The 19,203-nt window shown below is 43.9% G+C and overlaps 1 long non-coding RNA gene and 2 other non-coding genes across 3 annotated transcripts; all 3 read right to left on the bottom strand.

Moving 5' to 3' along the window:
• Window positions 1-14,737: 14,737 nt before the first annotated feature.
• Window positions 14,738-17,208, bottom strand: LOC122478221. The gene is made up of 5 exons (XR_006295922.1): window positions 16,688-17,208; window positions 16,461-16,499; window positions 16,201-16,240; window positions 15,132-15,337; window positions 14,738-14,954 (listed from the first exon to the last, which is right to left on the bottom strand). It is a non-coding gene; the product is annotated as an uncharacterized LOC122478221 (long non-coding RNA).
• Window positions 15,434-15,502, bottom strand: LOC122478306. The gene has a single exon (XR_006295931.1). It is a non-coding gene; the product is annotated as a small nucleolar RNA SNORD52 (small nucleolar RNA).
• Window positions 16,345-16,407, bottom strand: LOC122478307. Its single transcript, XR_006295932.1, has one exon. It is a non-coding gene; the product is annotated as a small nucleolar RNA SNORD48 (small nucleolar RNA).
• Window positions 17,209-19,203: the final 1,995 nt, after the last annotated feature.

Genomic DNA, 19,203 nt, shown 5'->3' with positions numbered 1-19,203 from the left:
CCCTCTCTCTCTGACCCTCCCCTGTTCATGCTCTGTCTCTGTCTCAAAAATAAATAAATGTTAAAAATTTTTTTTAAAATAAAAAAGTAATAGTAATAAACTGTACATAATTATTATATACACTGTATATATAATATATAGATAATTGGCTTTTTGCCTCAGTATCTTAAGCCCATCTAACATTGTTATGTTCCTATCAATTAACCAATTTAAGGGACATGTATTGTTTGCCATCTATAGATCTTGATTCTGTTATTATTACTTTTTTTAATAATATTTTTTTAAGTTTATTTATGTATTTTGAGAGATACAGAGTGAGAGAGAGCACAAGTTGGGGAGGGGCAGATAAAGAGGGAGTAGAAAGAATCCGAAGCAAACTCCCTGCTGTAAGCCCAGAGCCTGATGTGGGGCTCAATCTCTCAAAACATGAGCTCATGACCTGAGTTGAAATCAAGAGTTGGACACTTAATCAACTGAGCCACCCAGGCGCCCCAGGTTCTTTTATTTTTAAGTCCCTGGATGGGGCACGTGGGTGGCTGAGTCGGTTAAACGTCCAATTTTGGCTCAGGTCATGATCTCGTGGTCCATGAGTTCGAACCCTGTGTCGACTCTGTGCTGACAGCTCAGAGCCTGGAGCCTGTTTCAGATTCTGTGTCTCCCTCTCTCTCTGACCCTACCCCGTTCATGCTCTGTCTCTCTGTCTCAAAAATAAATAAATGTTAAAAAAAAAATTAAACCCCTGGAGATGTTGAGATGCCCTTACTACTATTGGAGGCAGGAGCCCAAGCAATATCCAGGAACTATCATGGGTTTGCTGAGGTTGTCATGCCAACCCCAACAGCATTTCACTGGCCACAATATTTTTTTAAGTTTATTTATTTATTCTGAGAGAGAGAGAGGGAGAGGCAGAGAGAGAGAGAGAGAGAGAGAGAGAGAGAGAGAGAGGAAGAGAGAGAATCTCAAGCAGGCTCTGTATTGTCAACCCAGAGCCCGACATGGAGCTAGAACTCACAAACTGTGAGATCATGACCCGAGCTGAGATCAAGAGGCAGGCAGATGCTTAACTGACTGAGCCAGGCTTCCCTCACTGGCCACAATTTTAAAAGCGGAGATTAGGGGAGGACAGTGTCTTAGCATGTCTGGGTATCAGCAAGGCATTTGATAAGGTCAAAGGGGACCACAGGGCAATTTCACTGGAGTCATGTATACAAAAAAGAGAGGGAATTCATTTACCATTATTGGAAGAGACTTTTATACCAACTCCTTACACATATTATACTATAAATAAAAGAAAAGAATGAATCATTTATCCTGCCTTTTCAGCAGGAACAAGTAATTCAAGTTAGACAAAATATCAGTTGATGAGATAAGTTATTTATTACTTATTTTACAGCAGAATATCATCTAATAAGTGTAGGAATAATAATCAAATTAGATCATCATTTTGCAAACGAATGAAATAAGTCAGGTGAAGGAGTTCAGAGCACATCACCCCAAAACATGCTGCCTTGGCATGTTGATTATTTAGAATTAAGAGCACTTGAGAAACGACAACTGCAAAAAGAGCCCTCTGGCCTTCCTTTTTCTTCCTGAAAGCAGGAGATAAACCTCCCATGTGAGAGTTGCCCTCCCTTTAGCCAGAGGAAGGAAGACATTCTCATTTTCAAGGACAAGAGGCTGAGACTCAGTGAATGCTACACTGAGACCTTGTTAAAATTATTCTGATTTCCTGTCACCTCCCCACAGTTTGGTCATTTTCCCACAACTGCCTCTTTGTTCAGTCCCACAGAAAAGCAAGTAAGTTTCACCATGTCCCTGGGTCTTCATTTCCATGTGAAGGCTCCAGTGTCATGTAAAGCTTATATTAAGTACATTTGTATGCTTCTTTCCTGCTAATTTGTCTTAATTTTCAGACCCAGCCAGGGACCCTACAAGGGTCAGGGAACACTTCCCCCCTCAAGATCCTCAGTGGTTGCTAAAATCATTAGGCTAAAGGTTGATAGAGAACTGGATATTCGTTCATATGGATTTTCTTTTTTTGGCACCAATCACAAGCAGGGAGAGTACCTCAACAATGAAGGCATCTAGGGGTCACCACTTTAACTGGGCAACCAAGCTGAGATCAATAATGGGACACATGAGGTCGCAGGGTGGCTCAGTCAGTTGAGTGTCTGACTCTTGATTTCAGCTCAGGTCATGATCTCATGATTCATGGGATCAAGCCCTGCTTAAGGGCTCTGAGCTGACAGCATGGAGCCTGCTTGGGATTCTCTCTCCCTTTCTCTGCCCTTCCCCAGCATGCACACATGCACTCTCTCTCTCTCTCTCTCTCTCTCTCTCTCTCTCTCTCTCAAAATAAATAAATAAACTTAAAAAGGAAAAAAAAAAAAAAAAAGAAGAATGGGACACATAGAGGGTGCCTGGCTGGCTCAGTCAGTGGAGCATATGACTCTTGATCTCAGGGTTGTAAGTTCAATCCCCACATCAGGCATGGAGCCTACTTTAAAAACAAAACAAACAAACAAACAAACAAAAACCAGAATGGGACAAGTAGGTATGATCCCCCTGATACTAGGCCCTGTGAAGTACATAGCATGTGGTAAACTGAAAATGACCCCCTAAAAGAATATCCACATCCTAGCCCCTAGAACCTGGGAATGCTGCCTTTCTAGGGAAAAAGAGAATCTTTGCAGGTATAATCTAATCAAGGATTTTGAGGGGCACCTGGGTGGCTTAGTTGGTTAAGCATCCGACTCTTGGTTTCAGCTCAGGTCATGATCCTGTGGCTTCGTGGATTGGAGCCCCACATTGGGCTCTGTGCTGACAGTGTGGAGCCTGCTTGGGATTTTCTCTCTCTCCCTCTCTCTGCCCCTCCCCCACCTGCGCTGTTTCTGTCTCTCTCAAAATAAGTAAATAAACTTAAAAAAAAATCAAGGATTTTGACATGGGGAGATTATCCTGGATTATCTGGTGGGCCCTAAATGCAACCATATATATGGAAAGCTGCGAAAGATTCAATGAACACAGAATGAAGAGAAGGCAGTGTGACACAGAGGCAGATTAGAGTGATGTGGCCACAAGTCACAAGAAATGCCAACAGTTACCAGAAGCTGGAAGAGACAAGCAATGGCTTTTCTCCTAGTGTCTCTGGAGGGCACAAGTCCCTGTGGACAACTTGATTTTGGCCAAATGAAACTGTTGTAGACTTCTGGCCTCCAGAACTGTGAGGGAATAAATATCTGTGGTTGTATACAGCCAAGTGAAGTGTTGTTGGCCAGACTATGTAACCACATTCTAAGTAGGCCTTTAGGGGCAACCTCCAGTTTAAAGAAAATACAGAGGAGATCCAGGAACAAGTTAAAGACACCCAGGGGGCACAATTAGACAAAGCCAATACGTGGAATACTCTACAAGATGACTGGATGACTGGCCTAGTCCCTTCGAAAGATCAATGCCCCCAGAAAGGAGAAAAGAGAAGGGTATTCTAGAATCAAAAGATGTAACATAAAGTGTTTGATCCTTGATTGGATACTGGCTCTTTAAAAAACAACAACTGGGAGCATCTGCGTGGGTCAGTTGGTTAAGCATCTGACTTGGGCTCAGGTCATGATCTCATGGTTCGTGAGTTCGAACTCCGAGTCGGGCTCTGTGCTAATGGTGCAGAACCTGGAGCCTCCTTCGGATTCTGTGTCTCCCTCTCTTTTGCCCCTCACCTGTTCATGCTCTATTTCTCTCAAAAACAAATAAGCATTAGGGGCGCCTGGGTGGCTCAGTAGCTTAAGCGTCCGACTTTGGTTCAGGTCATGATCTTGCATGAGTTTGTGAGTTCAAGCCCCGTGTCAGGCTCTGTGCTGACAGCTCAGAGCCTGGAGCCTGCTTTGGATCCTGTGTCTCCCTCTCTCTCTGCTCTTCCCCCGCTCGTGCTCTGTCTCTGTCAATTAAAAGTAAATAAATCTAAAAAAAAAAATAGTAAGCATTTAAAAAAAAATGCCATAAAAGACATTTGGGGAACAGTTGGAAAACTTTGAATATCAAGTATAAGTAAAATGATGAAGTATTGCCAATTTCCTTAGGTATGATAACAGTATAGTGGATATGCCTTACATTGTGGACATGCATGTTGAGGTAGAGATAAAATGTCATGATAATTCACTTTGAAATGAACTTGCTAAATGTGTATATATACACACATGTGCACACATATACACATATAATTTAATGTATATATTTTTTAATTTTCTTTTTTTTTAATTTTTTTAATGTTTATTTTTGAGAGAGAGACAGAGACAGAGCAGGAGCAGGGGAGGGGCAGAGAGAGAGGGAGACACAGAATCTGAAGCAGGCTGCACAAAGCCTGTTGTGGGGCTCGAACTCATGAACTGTGAGATCATGACTTAGGCTGAAGTTGGACACTTAACCGACTGAGCCACCCAGGTGCCCCTCTTTGTTTTTTTTTTTAGTAACCTCTAGGCCCAGGACACCTGGGTGGCTCAGTCGGTTAAGCAACCCACTCTCGATTTCGGCTCAGATCATGATTTCACTGCATCTGGCTCTGGGCTGACAGCATGCAGCCTGCTTGGGATTCTCTCTCTGTCCCTTTCCACCTCTCAAAACAAATAAACATTAAAAAAAAAAAAAAAAAAAAGTAAGCTCTAGGCCTAACATGGGGTTTGAACTCAGTGAACCCAAGATCAAGATCGCATGCTCTACTGGCCAAGCCGCTATGCACCCCTAATTTTATATAGAGAGACATATTTTTTTGAATATGGAAAAATGCTGACAATTGTTGGATTTAGATGTGGGTGTATTGGTGTTCTTTGTACTATTCTTCCTTCTGTTTTATTTGTTTTAAAAAAATTTTTTTTAATGTTTTTAATTTATTTTTGAAGGAGAGAGAGAGAGAGACAGCATGAGCGGGGGAGGGGCAGGGAGAGAAGGAGACAATTCCAAGCAGGCTCCAGGCTCTTAGCTGGCAGCACAGAGCCCGATGCGGGGCTCGAACCCACAAACTGTGAGATCACCTGAGCTGAAGCCCGACGCTCACCCGACTGAGCCACTGAGGCGCCCTTGTTTGTTTTTAATTTGCATCCAAGTTAGCTAGCATACCATGCGATAATGATTGTAGGGGTAGTTTCCAGTGATACATCCCCTATGTATAACACCCAGTGCTCATCCCAACAAGTGTCTTCCTTAATGCCTCCTTACCCATTTAGCCCATCCCCCCACCCACAACCTCCCCAGCAATCCTGCTTCTTCTCTGTATTTAAGAGTCTCCTTGGCTAAAATGAACAAATCAGGAGACTATAGATGCTGGAGAGGATGTGGAGAGACAGGAGCCCTCTTGCACTGTTGGTGGGAATGCAAACTGGTGCAGCCACTCTGGAAAACAGTGTGGAGGTTCCTCAGAAAATTAAAAATAGACCTGCCCTATGACCCAGGAATAGCACTGCTAGGAATTTACCCAAGGGATACAGGAGTGCTGATGCATAGGGGCACTTGTACCCCAATGTTTATAGCAGTACTTTCAACGATACCCAAATTATGGAAAGAGCCTAAATATTCATCAACTGATGAATGGGTAAAGAAATTGTGGTTTATATACACAATGGAGTACTACGTGGCAATGAGAAAGAATGAAATATGGCCTTTTGTAGCAACATGGATGGAACTGGAGAGTGTTATGCTAAGTGGAGTAAGTCATACAGAGAAAGACAGATACCATATGTTTTCACTCTTATGTGGATCCTGAGAAACTTAACAGAAGACCATGGGGGAGGGGAAGGGGAAAAAAAATTTTAGAGAGGGAGGGAGGCAAACCATAAGAGATTCTTAAAAACTGAGAATAAACTGAGGGTTGATGGGGAGTGGGAGGGAGGGGAAAGTGGGTGATGGGCAATGAGGAGGGCACCTGTTGGGATGAGCACTGGGTGGTGTATGGAAACCAATTTGACAATAAATTTCATATTAAAAAAAATACAGAAAGAACCTGTTAAACATTAAGCTGTTAATTATAAAAAGAAGTCCCTTATGTTTTGTCCCCCTCCCTGTTTTTATATTATTTTTGCTTCCCTTTCCTTAATGTTCATCTGTTTTGTATCTTAAAGTTCTCATATAGTGAAGTCATATGATATTTGTCTTTCTCTAATTTCGCTTAGTATAATACCCTCTAGTTCTATCCATGTAGTTGCAAATGGCAAAATTTCATTCTTTTTGATTGCTGAGTAATACACCATTGTACGTATATACCACATCTTCTTTATCCATTCATCCGTGGATGGACATTTGGGCTCTTTCCATACTTTGGCTATTGTCGGTAGCACTGCTATAAACATTGGGGTGCATGTGCCCCTTTGAAACAGCACACCTGTGTCCCTTGGATAAATACCTAGTAGTGCAATTCCTGAGTCATAGGGTAGTTCTATTTTTAACTTTTTGAGGAACCACCATACTGTTTTCCAGGGTGACTGCACCAGTTTGCACTCCCACCAGCAATACAAAAGAGATCCTCTTACTCTGCATCCTCACCATTTGTTGTTGCCTGAGTTGTTAATGTTAGCCATTCTGACAGGTGTGAGGTGGTATCTCATTGTGGTTTTAATCTCCTGTTTTAAAAACTTTTAAAAACACCTGGCTGGCTCAGTCAGTAGAGCATGTGACTCTTGATCTCGGGGTAGTGAGTTTGAGCCCGACATTGGGCATAGAACTTACTTTTAAAAAAAGTTTAATGGGCACCTGAATGGCTTAATCAGTTGAACTCCCAACTCTTGGTTTCAGCTCAGGTCATGATCTCGAGGTTCGTGGGTTCAAACCCTGCACTGGGCTCTGTCCTGACAGTGTGGAGCCTGCTTGGGATTCTCTCTCCCTCTCTCTGTCCCTCCCCTTCTCACACTCTCTCTCAAAATAAAGAAATAGGGGCGCCTGGGTGGCGCAGTCGGTTAAGCGTCCGACTTCAGCCAGGTCACGATCTCGCGGTCCGTGAGTTCGAGCCCTGCGTCAGGCTCTGGGCTGATGGCTCAGAGCCTGGAGCCTGTTTCCGATTCTGTGTCTCCCTCTCTCTCTGCCCCTCCCCCGTTCATGCTCTGTCTCTCTCTGTCCCAAAAATAAATAAACATTGAAAAAAAAAATTCAAAATAAAGAAATAAACTTAAAAAAGACTTTCATAATAAAAGGTTTAAACACTAGTTTTTGTAATAATTGCTTGGTCTCCTTTAGAAGAAAACAAACTGGCGTGGAGCACAGCCACTCTGTAAGCTGCTAGAAAATAGGAGGCTCCCTGATCCAGAGTCACAAGACCCTTTAGAAACAGCTCCCACACCCCCAGCCCCAGTTTATTACCTGATGTCAGCAAATAACTGGGGTTTATTGGTCACATCTCTATCTTTGCAACATTCTTTAGAATTCAGTGGGTTAATGCCAGGCAATAGTTAGCCTAGCGTGTGACATACTTCCACCTGATTCACCTGACTGCCAGCAATAACATTTAGCAGTCAGCAAGTACTTTAAAGGGACAGCCCATTTCCTTCCTCTTTGGGAAATAACACAGCAACCACAAGATAATCATGGAAAAGTGGGACAGGATTAACGGACAGGAAATATTACAATAAACTAACAGATGGCCCTGAGCTGCTCAAACCCACATGCCCCCATGTGCCACTGGGCAGAGCTGTTCTGGCTGTGGCATTTGTAACAAGCCAACAAGGTGAGGGCAGCTCTAAACAAACAATGCCAAAGGTTGGAGCATCTCATTACGTCCATGTTAACTTCCTTTTCAAGTTATTCACTCATTTTCTCTGCTCCACATTATGGATTTCTCCCTCCACTTACTAATTTGCTGTTCAGTTGTTCTGTTGCTTATTATAAGTACTTGCTTATTTCAATTTTTGAATTTCTATTTGTCTCATTTGTCTTTTTATTTAAAAAAATATAGGGACGCCTGGGTGGCGCAGTCGGTTAAGCGTCCGACTTCAGCCAGGTCACGATCTCACGGTCCGTGAGTTCAAGCCCCGCGTCAGGCTCTGGGCTGATGGCTCAGAGCCTGGAGCCTGTTTCCGATTCTGTGTCTCCCTCTCTCTCTGCCCCTCCCCCGTTCATGCTCTGTCTCTCTCTGTCCCAAAAATAAATAAACGTTGAAAAAAAAAAATTAAAAAAATATATAAAGATTTTATTTTCAAGTAATCTCTGTACCTAGCATGGGACCCCAACTTACAACCCCGAGGTCAAGAGTCACATGCTTCTTCTGAATGAGCCAGCCAGGCGCCCCTCGTTTGTTTCTAATTTAAATCCACTTGCTCTTTCTTTGTAATACCCTGTTTGGCACAGCAGATTAAATTCTTTCCTTTATCTCTTCGATAAAGGATAAATACCTGGTAGTGCAATTGCTGAGTCATAGGGTAGTTCAATTTTTAACTTTTTGAAGGACCTCCATACTGTTGTCCAGAGTGGCCGTACCAGTTTGCACTCCCACCAGCAATACAACTTCAGCCTTCACACATGCTGTTCTTTGAGTTGCTTAGCTATAAAGTCCTGTTATTGAGCCTGCTGATTTGTTCCTGTTGGCGCGGATGCCAGTGTTTTTGACTAGCTCATTTTGGATGTTTTCCAAGGGAGCTCCATGTGTGAGCTTCAGAATCTGCTGGTGTCCCTGGAGAGTAAATTAGCTTTTGCCCTTGCTCAGCCCTTCAGGAGTCATAGGTCCCAAACCGTGTTTTTAAGTTATTAATAATTCAGACATACAAAAATATGAAAAATTATACAATGAGCTCCCATCTACACCGCTCTGACTGCATCACACTCTCTACTCACCCCCTTGTCACAGCCCAGGTAACTACTAGGTGGAATTTAGTATTTAGCAATCCTATGCATTTCCTTTACTATACTTTAAGCAATAGTTTAGCTGTAAACTTGTGTTTTAATTTTTTAATGTTTATTTATTTTTGAGACAGAGAGACACAGCTTGAGTAGCAAAGGGGCAGAGAGAGGGAGACCCAGAATTCCAAGCAGTCTCAAGGCTCTGAGCTGTCAGCACAGAGCCTGACATGGGGCTTGAACTCACAGCCCTGAGATCAAGACCTGAGCTGAGATGAAGAGCTGGACGCTTCACTCGCTGAGGCACCCAGGTGCCCCTAGCTGTAAATGTCTTTAAACATTACGTACTACAAATGTATTCTTTTGTGACTTGCCTTTTTCCCCTTCACATTAGTTTGTGAGAATAATCCACGCTACTATGTTAGTCATACCACCGCTGCATGTAACACATCATGCTCTGTGGTATATTGTATAAAAATACCACAATTATGTCCATTTTCCTGTTGGAGAACATTTAGGTTGTTTCCTCCCCCCACCCTGACAATCACCCATTACCACCAAGGACTTTTGTGTACATAATCCTTCTATATGCATGTATGTTTTAGGGTGTATTACCAGAAGTGGAAACACTGGGTTGAAGTGAATGTACATCATACTCGGTATGTATTGCCAAATTGTTTTCCAAATAGACTATATAAAGTCACGGTGCCACAATGTCCAAAACCATTTTTAAGTTTCTTTCTCCGCTCTAGGATTTCCTCACAACCCAAATTATATCCACGAGCTCGTTTGGCACAAGTTTCAGTCTACCCCACAGACCAAGGCATGTGGTTGTTGACCCCAGCCAGCAAGCAAAATCTTTTCTCCCTGAACATTGACAGGAGAGTGCCCGCCAGCTCCTGGCTTCATGCTATGTGGCTGGAGCAGAGTGGAGAGTAGGAAATGAGGTTAGAGACAACAGAGCTAGACTTGGGAAGACCTTGTTGGATGGTCCTTGCAAAGACTTTGGCTTTCACTCTCAGTGAAATGGGAGCCATTGCAGGATTCTGAGCAGCGGAGAGACGAGTCCCAAGTTATGGTTTGGAGGGAAACTTCTGGCTGCTGTGTGGATATAAGACTGTAATGGGAAAAAATAAAATAAAATTTAAAAAGACTGTTAACAGGGTAAAGGTGGAAGCCAGGAGACCAGTGAGGAGGCTGTGGCAATCATGTAGGCGAGCTGATAGCTCCTACCAGAGTGGAATGGTAATGGAGGTATGAGATGCAGTCAGATTTGGGTGTTATTTTTAAAGTAGTGCCAGCATGAGGTGCTGACAAATTGGATACAGCATGTAAGGATGGGAGACTATTCAAACTAACATGCATATATAAGATTAACGACACAAGTCGGTGGGAGGGGGGAGCTTGGCTGGCTCTGTCAGTAGCAACAGTGGTGTAACTAACATGCCAGCATGGGTTAATCTCACAAAGATAATGTGAAGAGAAAAGGCAAGTCACAGAATACATATACAGTATGTAATGTTTAAGACCATTTCCAGCTAAACAACGTATCGTTTAGAATTATGCATAACATAAAGAAGTCAAGAGGACTCCAAGTGTTCTGGCCTGAGCAACTGGTAGGGAAGAGGTGTCACCTGGGGAGGCTAGCAGAATGGCCAGTGGTTGAGGACTCCAGAGATCAGAGGCCTGGAGAGGCTAGCTCTGGAGGCTCACCTTCTGCAGTGGCCGAGAGAGGCCAGTCTCTGCTTAGAGTAACTGTAGAAAGCTGTGAGATCTTGCCAGTGGGTTAGGTGGAAGGATGGTTTACTTCTCAAGTTGCTTCACTTGTAGAGTAGGGTGAGGGCGAGATGAAGAAAAGAGTGTTTTGGGACAGAAGTCTTAACCAATCACCATCACTCCTGGAGGAACGCTGTGGGGCTCGAGGATATAGAAGGCTGGAACATGATTTCCATGCCTGAAATAAAGTCATATAACCATCTTCACCATGGCTATAGCTCCATCTCATACCCCAAACCTGGGCTGGCACAGGAAGGAGGGTCCCAACACCCAGGGGAAGACTTGGATCACACAAATAAGGGCAAGAGGGCACTGGGTGGCTCAATCAGTTGAGCATTCGCCTCTTGATTTCAGCTCAGGTCACCTTATGCTTCAGGAGATTGAGCCCCTTGTTGGGCTTTGGGCTGACAGCATGGAGCCTGCTTGGGATGCTCTCTCCCCCTCTCTCAAAACAAACTTAAAACAAAGGTTGTTTCTCCCTGTCCCTCCCCTCCCAACCCCGTTTTTTTAAGTTTTATAAACTTAAAAACAAGTAAGGGTAAGAGAATGTATTAGAGACCCTAGGGACAAGAAAGGAAGTTGACCATCTACTTACTAGTGCCATCAGGGACTAAGGATGAGTGTGAGATACCAACTAGGCTATGCACATTAATGATTAAGCTATTTCAAATAAAGTTGTAGGTAATACCTAAATAAGGTTTAACATGTATGTGCCAGGCATGGTTTAAGTTCGTTTGCATATACTTAAACCTAATAATTCTTGGGGCGACTGGGTGGCTCAGTCAGTTAAGTGCCAACTTCGGCTTAGGTTATGATCTCGTGGTTTGTGGGTTTGAGCCCCCACCCCGTGCTGACAGCTCAGAGCCTACAGCCTGTTTTGAATTCCGCGTTTCCCTCTCTCTCTGCCCCTACCTCACTTCCACTCTCTCAAAAACAGACATTTAAAATTTTTTAAATAAACCTAATAATTCTAAGGGTAGGTACTCCACTGACAAATGAGAAAATTGTGAGTGGATAAGTAACCCAGCCAAAGTTAATCAGTCTTGCTCCAGAATCTTAACCAGTCCCCTATACATCGTGATACTATTAACCTAAAAAATGCACTTACAGGGGCGCCTGGGTGGTTCAGGCGGTTAAGTGGCCGACTTCGGCTCAGGTCATGATCTCGTGGTCCCTGAGTCCGAGCCCCGCATCGGGCTCTGTGCTGACAGCTCAGAGCCTGGAGCCTGTTTCAGATTCTGTGTCTCCCTCTCTCTGACCCTCCCCGGTTCATGCTCTGTCTCACAAATAAACAAACGTTAAAAAAAAAAAATTTAAAAAAAAATGCACTTACAAACAGATGTCCTCATATAATACTACCAAAAACACCTGTCAATATAGTTTTTAGGGCTTTTTTTCCAAAATAAAAATGGACAGAAATGTGTATGGGAGGGTGGAATCTAAATTACAAGAAAACACATGAACAAAAAAATCAAGTTGCAGTAAAACTACATGAAGAATTATCCCATATTTATTAAGTTCAAAAAGATACAAAACCCAGTATACGTCACGGAATGATACAGGCACAATTCAGCTGGGTAGTTTCCTGAGTGGCAGGGATTAAAAGCAAATTGAATCAAAGGCAGGTTTGCTTCAGTTACTGGTAATGTTCTAAAGCTGGGTGACCAGTGTAACAAACAAAGGAATTTGAATCCAGACCGATACTCTCTGGCCTTAAGCAAATTATCTAACATCCTGAGCCTTCCTTTCCTTGCCTGTGAAGTGGGGTAGATAACATCAAAGTTGCAAGGTTGAGTTTTAAGAATTCAATGAAGTGAAGCACATGAAAAGCTTAGCACACATCCAAACACTAAATATTTGCTGGCTGCGAAGATAAAACACAATAATGCCTGAGAGCCAAATACAATTATGTGCTTGGGACTGATCATAAAGCAGTGCATTCCTAGAGGTAATTATTCAGAAATCTGTAGAGAAAAAAGCCAGTCTCCTCGTACCCTCACCCCATCCCACTCCCAATCCCCTCCACAAAAGTAACATTATCTGCTAGCAGGCTAGTTTGTTCTTGTCCTAAAAACAAAAGAGCCCAAGTGAAGGATTTTAAGAAACTTTAATCAAATATTCCCTACTTTAACCCAAGTTTTAGATAACAAGTCCCTGTTAAACAGGTCTAATCCTCAAATTCTGGGCCAAGCACCAAGGCCAAGGAACCCTTTGCCAGAGAATAGCAATGGGAGCTGCAGACTAAACTGTCCTCCAGAGAGTATCAACCAGGGCAATTTGGGGAAGAAAAAAAAACTAGTAAAGGTGATCAAAGAAAATAAAGGTTGGGAAAAATCTTTGCTAATTTCCAGGGGTGGAGGCCAAGCTGGAAACGTTCAGTAGGAAAATACAGAAGAAATGTAATTTTTAAAAGATGGTTAATAGGTAGGGGCACCTAATACAGCATAAAACTCTTGATCTTGGGGTTGTGAATTCAAGCCCCACACTGGGGGTAGAGATTACTTAAAATAGTAAAAATTAAAGTAGCAAATGTTTAAAAAAAATTTTTTTTAACATTTATTCATTTTTGAGAGACAGAGAGACAGAGCATGAGTGGGGAAGGGGCAGAGAGAGGGAGACACAGAATCGGAAGCAGGCTCCAGGCTCTGAGCCATCAGCCCAGAGCCCGACGCAGGCTCGAACTCACGGACTCTGAGATCATGACCTGAGCTGAAGTCAGCCGCTTAACCGACTGAGCCACCCAGGCGCCCCAGTAGCAAATGTTTTAAAGAGGAGTTGGGGACTCCTAGGTGGCTCAGACTTTGGTATAGGTCATGATCTCGCAGTTTGCGTTTGAGCCCCACAAGGGGCTCTGTGCTGACTGCTTAGAGCCTGGAGCCTGTTTCAGATTCTGTCTCCCTCTCTCTGTCCCTCACCTGCTCCCGTTCTCTCTCAAAAGTAAACATTAAACAAAAAAGAGATGCCCCTCCCTTACTCACGCTCTCTCAAAATTAAAAAACAAAACAAAACAAAACAATGAGTTAATATAAATAGAACCAAACCCGTGCTAAAACTGTTACAACTGGGAGTAGTGATGATAGGTATAGGGTAGACAGGCAATCTTATGGACACTGAGGCCAGGAGCATAAACTGGTATGAAATATACCATGCATTGTTTTGCTTATTAAACCCTTTCAAATTTCACTTTTGAAATTACTCTACAACACAACTTCAAATGGGTACAAATAACAGGGTATATAGCATGACTAGAAACCTAAATGCCCTCCTCCTAGGAACTGGGTAATTTATAATATAATCTTAAAACAACACAAATTTGTACACACTGGTGGGTAGGAAACCATCTTTGAAATAGTCCAAGTATGGATCTGCTTTTTTCCCCAATTTTTACTGTGGTTGCCTACACATAAAACTTACCATCTTAACCATTTTTAAGCACATTTCAGTAATACTAAGCAACCAACACCACCATCTATCTCCAGAATTCTTTATCTTGTGAACTGAAATTCTATATCCATTAAACTCCATTTACCTCTTTCCCCAGCCCCTGGCAACAAGCACAGGCATGGGTTGTTTTTTTTTTTTAAATATTTATTTTGGAGACAGTGCAAGCAGGGGAGGGACAAAGAGAAGGGTCCAGAGGATCCAAAGTGGGCACCATGCTGACACCAGTGAGCCTGAACCCATGAACTATGAGATCATAACCCAAGGCAAAGTCAGGCACTAAACCCACTGAGCCACAGTGGTGACCATGTTTTGTTTTTTTTAACTTTAGTACTTATTCTTGAAAGAGACAAAGTTGGGGAGAGGGGAGAGAGACACAGAATTTGAAGCAGGCTCCAGGTGCGCAGCAAAAAGCCAGACAAAGGGCTCAAACTCACAAACCGGTGATCATGACCTGAGCTGAACGCAAGCTAAGTGCCTGTGTTAACATTTCGACATCCTAAAAATCTTCACTACTTGTTAAGTACATCTAACCCATTAGAATCCTATGGCAGACCACCCAGAAATGCTTAATGTTAGCGTCAACCTAGTTTTTTATCTTGTATATAGCTGCGAAGAGACATAGCTAGATGTCAACTGTGATGCTCATTCAGTTACCTTTCACTTCCCTAAATCTTTTTGTACGACTTTGCTTATACAAAAACCAAACTTTTACTTTGCTCTAAAGCATTTTATTAGAATCCTTTTGACAAGACCAAGTATTTGATTACAATGAAGCAAAGTGGTCTGAATGATATTTAAATATCTCAAAATTTCTATGCAGTTTTTTTTCTCAAGTTCAAAGCTGCTCACAGGTTAATGCAGGACAGCTAGATGAAGTTCCTAGGATTTGCTCAACACCAAATAAGACACATCCTCTTGTTAGCAAAATCCTGAAATTCATAAAAGAACATCTATTAGAAACACGCACACAACTGGAATTAAAGCATGAACTTGGGTGGGTAGAGAAAGCAGGAGTGATTCGTGGTTTCAAATATCCTCAGAGAAATGTTAATGGTCCAAGAAAGTTACCATCACCATTCTGGGGCTGAAGAGAAACTGGTACTCACCATAGGAGCCAGGGAGAAAGGACATGGCTCTTCACTCCTCATTGCAGCCCAAGGTTCAAGTGGCAGGAGCCACTATCTAGGCGACCCAGAAGTCTCAACAGCACTTCTCCAAGAGGCTAAGTTCCCAACTTCAGCCATTCGGTCACCAGATTAGACACTGATCTGTAAAAGGGCACTGCCCCAAGTAGGCTTCTAGAATAATCAGGCTAGAAAAGTAAAAAGACAACCATCGAGAAGCACAAGCAAATTTAAAGGCCCTCCTGTTGGCCCCTTCTCAGACCAAAGCCTCCAGTTCTCCAAATGAGTCAGAACTTAATTTTTGACATCAAGCCCAGCATCAGAGACTCTAGTCTGAGACAATCATCATTCCCAATTTAGGGAGACCTGGATGAAGGCAGGCGATTCTGAGAAGCGATGTAATACACTGAAAGACAATGGTCTTTCATCCAATATAAATAAGGATACAGCAAAAGAAGAGTGCAGAGATAGCAAGTGCAAGAGTTAAATTACAGTGAAAAAAAATCCAAAATTGTGCATGTGCGCACACACAGAACCAAAAAACCTCCACTGGGGAATACAGAATGTACAGTGAGGCAGGTTTAACCACAATTAGGCAAATGTATAAGTTACCGAATTTTTTTTTTAAAAAGTTCAAGAGGGGCATCTGGGTGGCAAATCAGACTTTGGCTCAGGTCACGATCTCAGGGTTCGTGGGCTCAAGCCCCACATCAGATTCTGTGCTAGCAGCTCAGAGCCAGGAGCTTGTTTCAGATTCTGGGTCTCCCTCCCTTTGCCATCACACTCGCGCTCTCTTAAAAATTAATAAAACATTGGGATGCGTGGGTGGCTCAGTCGGTTAAGCGCGGGACTTTGGCTCTGGTCGTGATCTCACAGCTCATGGGTTCGAGCTGGCCATCAATCAGGTTCTGCACCCCTTCATGCTGTCTCCCTCTCTCAGAAATAAACGTTAAAAAAAAAAAAAAGACTTCACAGTGACCCCATAAAAAGAGTGTTCTGGGATCAAAACAGTCTGAGAAGCACGGAGAAGAATCTCACACCTAATACTCACCTTTATTCAAGGGTAACACACGGCGAGCACCTTAAAACACCTAGTGGAAAAATGAAACACGGGGATAGGCCACACTTGTGTTTTCTGGCCACGAGCTTCTCCCCAGCACAGGTACCAGGAAGACCCAGCCCGGGGGAGGGAGATGGTCAGCGCGCTGCGGTGACGGCGTCAGCGAGACACTCAGAATCACCTGGGTTCATCATCACCCCCGTCTTCCCCAAGGCCACCGCCAGCCATTCCATCTCGCACAATCCACTCACCCTCGTGGCGCTGCGAACCAGCCTACGAAGACCAGGGCCCTGGGAAGAAACCCATGAGTCAGCAGGAGCCAGGGGCGACCCCAGCCGAGTACCCCCCTGCCCTGGGCTGGGTCAGCTCCAAACGATGGCGTCACGTACACATCAGAAACTCTAGTCTGTAATGGCAGTTCATCCTGCTCAGCCCGAGGCTGCGGTCCCCTCACCCAACAGGAACCCGAGATACCTACACGAAGGAAGCTTGGCAGAGACAGCGCAGGTCGCCGGGGCCGCCGCCTCCCCCTGGCGTAGGGGATGGCGCCACAGCAGCCCCCCGGCGCAACACTGCACGCTGACATCCTCCAGAGGCAGGTGCATGCACAAAGAGAACTATAATGGCGGAGTCCCGGCTATTTATGGCGACGTGGGGTCGGGGGCCTGACGGGCATGGCTGTCTTCGTCGATGCCTGTTCGACCCACGGCATTTTCCCCTTCGTTCAAACAAGAATAAAGCAAGTGAAAGAGAGGCCAGGAGTGAATGTTTCACACTCTTCCGGGCAAATAATTCAGACCTATTTTGTTAATTTTGAAAAATAAAAGATAGATGACCGTCTCTCCATCGGCTGGGCCGGAGACAGTCCCTGGCGCGGCAGGAAGCCTGCGCAGCTGAAAGCCTGCGCGGCTGAGTGCTTTTCCTTATTGGCCTCCCGGGCTGACAAATCCCCGCTGGAGTAACTCCTCCCTCGTCCTCACCAGTTCGGGGTCCTGGTCACGCTCAGAGACTGTCACCTGTTCTGTCTAGCCAGAGAAATCTGAATTCACCGCCCACTCCAGCCCGCAGACCTATCAGTCACATTAACCTTAGTGTCTTTTTTTTTTTTTAACAGCTTTATTAAGATATAAATAACATACAATAAACAGGTTTTTTTTTAATTTTTTTTTCAACGTTTATTTATTTTGGGGACAGAGAGAAACAGAGCATGAACGGGGGAGGGGCAGAGAGAGAGGGAGACACAGAATCAGAAACAGGCTCCAGTCTCTGAGCCATCAGCCCAGAGCCCGACGCGGGGCTCGAACTCCCGGACCGCGAGATCGTGACCTGGCTGAAGTCGGACGCTTAACCGACTGCGCCACCCAGGCGCCCCAATAAACAGTTTTTTAACATAGACCATTTGATAACTTAAAAAAAAAAAATCTAACCTTTTAAGTGTACAGTTCACTAATGTTGAATGTATCACGTTGTTGTGCAACCTATCTGCAGAACTTTATCCTACTATACCCATGAAACTACTCCGTTTCGTTTCCTGTCCTCTTTATGAGCAGTTCATGGACTGGGAGTTGGCCAGAAACAGTGGACGTGTTCAGTACACTCTAAATAGAACCATATATCTCAGGAGGGTTAGAAGCAAAACAAATAGGGGTGCTGTAGCAACAGCCAGACCCTGTTCTCCCTTTGCTAGTTTTTCTCCCCCAGAAATCTGGTCATTTGCTCTTGGCCTCTATTAAGAGGCCATCAACTCATAAATTATCCCAAATCCCACCTTCCTGGATGGACCCTTCTATACCTCCTCATTTATAAATGTAGTTAGTGTTTGGTGATGTATGTTGGCCTCTTCATCTTTTATGAGAAAGGAATATATGAGTCGGGGGTTCCACATCATACAAAATCATTTTTTTTTAGTAATCTCTATACCGAAGGTGGGGCTCAAACTCATGACCCCAAGATCAAGAGTCACAGGCTCTACCCAGCCAGCCAGGCACTCCCAAAATCAGTCTTATTTTATTTTATTTTTATTTATTTTTGAGAGAGAGAGTGTGTCAGGGAGTAAGCAGGGAAGGGGCCTAGAGAGAGGGAAACACAGAATCTGAAGCAGGTTCCAGGCTCTGAGCTGCCAGCACAGAGTCCTACATGGGACTTGAACCCATGAACTGGGAGATCATGACCTGGCCAAAGCCAGAGGCTTAACCAACTGAGCCACCCGGGCGCCCCTTATCATTATTTTTTTTTTTTTTAATGTTTATTTATTTTGAGAGAGCGAGCGAGCAGGGAAGGATCAGAGACTGAGGGAGAGTGAGAATCCCAAGCAGGCTCTGCACTACCAGCATAGAATCTGCCATGCAGGGCTCAAACCCAGCAACTGTGAAATCACTACCTGAACTGAAAGCAAGAGTCAGATGTTTAACTGAGCCACCCAGGTGCCCCAGTCTTCTTCTTAAGTCCCATAATTAGGCACAGTGGACACAGATTAAAATGCAGAAGAAGGCCATTGTGGGTGCAGAAAATATATCCTCTTACTTCTGCAATAATCTTTCCATCTTGCCCCAAGGTTTCAGACTTCCATCAAAAAAATGTCTTCCCAGGAGCACCTGAGTGGCTCAGTCAGTTGAGCACTTCTGAGCTTTGATTTTGGCTCAGGCAGTGATCCTGGGGTCGTGGTATTGAGTCTCGCATTTGGTTCCATGCTGAACACTGAGCATGGGGTGTGCTTGAGAGTGTCTCTCTTCCTCCTTCTGTCTCTCTCTCCCCTGCTCACGAAAGCTCTCTCTCTCTCCTCTAACATAAAAAATACAACTGCTAAAAAAAAAAAAAAAAAAGTCTCTTCCAAGGGGCACCTGGCTGGCTCGGCTGGGAGAGCATGAGACTCTTGATCTTGGGGTCTTGAGTTTGATCTCCACGTTGGCTGTAAAGGGGCACCTGGGTGGCTCAGTCGGTTCAGCATCCGACTTCAACTCAGGTCATGATCTTACAGTCTGTGAGTTCAAGTCC

The sequence above is a fragment of the Prionailurus bengalensis genome (genome assembly GCF_016509475.1).
Source record: "Prionailurus bengalensis isolate Pbe53 chromosome B2 unlocalized genomic scaffold, Fcat_Pben_1.1_paternal_pri B2_random_Un_scaffold_46, whole genome shotgun sequence".
In the NCBI taxonomy this organism is placed as follows: Eukaryota; Metazoa; Chordata; class Mammalia; order Carnivora; family Felidae; genus Prionailurus; species Prionailurus bengalensis.
The sequence above is the reverse complement of the archived record's forward strand: the minus strand, read 5'-3'. Positions and strand labels throughout refer to the sequence as shown.